Source organism: Mastigoproctus giganteus, chromosome 10 (genome assembly GCF_048544385.1).
Source record: "Mastigoproctus giganteus isolate SK-2022 chromosome 10, ASM4854438v1, whole genome shotgun sequence".
NCBI lineage: Eukaryota > Metazoa > Arthropoda > Arachnida > Uropygi > Thelyphonidae > Mastigoproctus > Mastigoproctus giganteus.
The window spans coordinates 25834363-25838282 of NC_143584.1; the positions used below are offsets into that span (position 1 = coordinate 25834363).

General features: G+C 38.1%; 1 long non-coding RNA gene across 1 annotated transcript; it reads right to left on the minus strand.

Annotated features, from left to right (window-relative positions):
• Positions 1–571: 571 nt before the first annotated feature.
• LOC150078896 (uncharacterized) lies at positions 572–2999 on the minus strand. Its single transcript, XR_016547557.1, has 3 exons — positions 2829–2999; positions 887–1144; positions 572–709 (listed from the first exon to the last, which is right to left on the minus strand). It is a non-coding gene; the product is annotated as an uncharacterized LOC150078896 (long non-coding RNA).
• Between the last annotated feature and the right edge of the window lie 921 nt (positions 3000–3920).

A 3920-nucleotide genomic window follows, 5' to 3' on the forward strand; every position in this document is an offset into this window, starting at 1 on the left:
ACATTTTTAATATATACGTATTTTTTTGAAATTTTGATTCCACAGTTCTAAATTTTAAACCCTCCATTCCATGATTTTGTACATATCCTGGGATTCTCTTCGAATTGTAAGCTGAAACTTGGAAAGTAGATTATATAAGGGATTCTCTCAAATTATAACTCTCCTACTAGCAATAATGAAAGCAGAGTCCCAAATATTATATTTAAATATCGGAATATTGAAGAGATCTAAGCACATTCATTAGATACTTTTATATTCCATCGAAATCGATTGGCCATAACAAAACGCTCTGACAAGAGAGAGGACATTTTCCTTTTTACCCATTTTGCCTTCGGCAGCATCCAATTTTTCAATGTTTACTACTCGTTTTTTTGCAATCACTGAATAAAACGAGTTTGAGCACAGTTATCAATTCAGAATAACCAACAAGACGCATTTTTGTTTGTATTTGCAAAAAATAAGCGATTTATGAATTCCAATCGCGCGCTGAAAGTAAAATGGCCGAGAGACAAAGTATTTATCTTTCATTGTACTTGGAAATTGTGTGTATTTTATTGCAAGTAAGAAACCCTTGAAGTTATTTAACATATTTTATTTTTATCCACCTTTAACAGAACTGGTAAACACAGATTTCATTTCTCAATTCATCCTGGATGACTCTGCCTTCTTGAACAATTATTTCATCACGCTGTCGCCAAGTGGTCTTCATCTACAAACAAAAAACACAATAACATAAGAAGAATCGTACTTATATTCATTATTGATAATGAAATAACGATTTGTTATTTATGGTTGTTAAAAGATGAATTGAATTTTATATATTGGCATATCAGAAAAGAGAATAAATACATTCTTACCTCACTAAATATCTTCATTCAACACTTACCTCTTTCTTTTACCAATATCCATAGTGTCCATGATGGTATCCGGGATAACCGTAATAGCCGAGACCCCCATATCCATAACCACGACCATATCCATAACCTAATCCACCGTAATAACCAAGACCCTGTCCACCATAGTAGCCCAGGCCTAATCCTCCATAGTAACCTAATCCTCGTCCGTAGTAACCGCTATAAGGATATCCGTATCCAACTAAGCCGCTGGCCATTGCAGTAGCCAAAAAGGCAAAAAGCAGAATGCACTGAAAATAAACAAATAGTACTTCTGAAAACCATATTTTTCGATGTACAATTTCATACTCAACGACGTATTATTAATAATACACCATAAAAGAATAAACGATATCATAATAGACAAATACACTGCCCTACCATTAATATCCGGAAACCCCTCCATGGATGGGGAAACAGGTCCTATGCATGCAACACATCACAGAACGTGCTATAAATATGCACACTGGGCTTCGAACAGACAATTGCAAAAGTGGGCATGCAAGATGAACCGTTCAACAGAATTGATCACCTCAACAAATTCTAGACGCCGATTAACATGGTGAATTGTAAAGCAGTGGAAAGCAGTACTATGGACAGACGAGTCGAGGTTCGCACTCTACCAGTCTGATGACCATTCCTGGGTGTCAAGAATGTCAGGGGAACAGTTCCTTCCTGATTGTATCCTCCCAACAATGAAATTTGGTGGAGGCAGTGTCATGGTATGTGGCTCCTTTCATGGTTTGGTTTGGGCCCATTAGTCGTTATCGACAGACCCATGCATGCTGTGTAATATCAGGACATGCTGGATAATTATACACTTCCAACATTATAGCAATACTTCGGTGAAGGCCCATACCTGAATCAGCAAGACAACGCGCCATGCCTTACTGCTCGGGTCGTAGCAGAGTGGTCTGAGAACATTGGTGTGGAAAAGTTGGATTGGTCAACCCAAAATACTGATCTGAATCCTATCGACCATCTTTGGGATGTACTGGATTGTCGGGTACGTGCACGTCGAGATTGCCCAAAGAACAAAGCCAAACGTGGCTGCGTTAAAGGCCGAGTGGAGGAACATATCACCTGACATTTATAAAAAGCTGGTTGAGAGTACGCCGTGAAGATTGAGGGCCGTCATAAAAGCAAAAGGTTTCAGCACAAAATATTAAATGAGACAATAAAAGCTCCTTTTTTTTTTTTGTCTAAAGGCAGGTGTCCGAATATTAATGGTAGGGCAGTGTACAAATTTGCTAAAAAATGCCTTGCTCATAATTCCAATAAAAAATTCTATATTTAAAGTTACTTTATCAGAATTGCAGTTGTTTATTCTCAGAAGTTAGTCTTTTGGAAGTTTCTTTAAACTTCAAAAGGCAAAGATAAGGCAATCATAACCCGTGTTGAATCATGAGAATTAATTTAAAAACAATATGACGTCTTGGGCAACGCGAACTAAGCAAAGCTTTCTGGTTTATAAAATCAATTAATACAAAACTGTACACGTAAATCAATCGATTATATTTTAACTGTCCAACTCTTTCAAAGCTTTGACAATTCGACTATGGACTGTTTTGAAAATAACTTTTAAAGGGATCGTTTAGTCCAGTGTCACACAAACTGTGGTTCACTGGGGTTCCCGAGAAGATACAAGCTCAGGCTAATTCTGATGGGTAAGCGTTTAGACTTTTTTCTCCACCGTATGCCAAGATATAAATGATTAAGTATCGAGTGAACTGCGCTCAGTTACACATTTTTAATATTTATTTTAAATCAATTTGGGGGTCCACGGAGAAGCTAGGAAGCAAAAGGGGTCCTTGCCTTTGAACCTGGACACCGGTTACCAATGAATACGAAATTTTATAGAAATTTTAAAAAATATATATTTTAATGTATGTCTAGCAGATATCTCATAGTTTAAAAGCAAAACCACACACTTACTACAGCCTTCATGGTGTTAAATGAAGAAAGAGATGGAGTCACGGTGATGCAGGAGGGCCAATCGATACAGGGGAGGAAACTCTAACTCTTTTATATCCACAGAAATGTCCTTGGTGACATCCAGAGATGCTGGGACTTTCCTTTAGGATAACAACATTGAATATAAACTTTTATGATGTACGACCACACCAAAGACGGAACCTTCAGTGTAACAGCCGTTGAACTTCGTCGCCGACGACCATATCTTATGATCTTCTGGCACAAAGGAATCTACTGAAGGTCATTCACTGTTCGAAATTATCAGATACGTCAGAATGATCACAGTATCAGAGCACGAGAGAAATACGACATTGTCAAACGACCTTGTCATAAACAAAACGTGAACGGATTCCAGAGAATGGGTGTCCCACGCAATTACTATGACGATGAAGACAAATTGTTTAATTAAAAAGCGCAATTGATCGTGGGAAACAGTGATTCATCCAAAATTGGAGAAATATAGCTGAGAGAAGTGACATATCCTTGAGGTAGGCAGCTCTGGTCTCTTTGTAGGAAGCTCATTCAGGTGGTATTTAGATGTTTCATTGCCCCCTCTCACAAACACGCTCCTACGCATTCCCCTCCAGAAGACCTTCACATACCAAAACATTCGGTCTGTTGTTTATGAAGATTTTTTTTGTATCACACTCTCGCTGTCTTTCTGCTCAGCCACACGTTGTAAAGAAATTTTTGGTATTTTAGAAATGAAGGTGACTGCGTATTGCAAGGACCGTAGTTCTTACAAAGGAATTCTTTGCCTTGTATCTAAATAAAAACAGAGAACTCGAAGCATGAGATGCCACGATTCAAATTGCGAAAGCGGAGAAATAGACTATAAAGGCACAAAGTAACCGGGCCCCTCAGAACAAGGTTACTTGACTTTTCTTCTAGAGAGTCGAGATTTTTATCCAGCAAATGCGCTGGTTGGTTGGATTTTTAGAATTAAGACCGAGACACCTAAGTCCATGAGTCGTAGGTATATAATGTCCACACACTGCGTATATTCTGTAACTAGTTTTCTTATCTGCAGGATGAAAAATCCGAGTTTAGGTC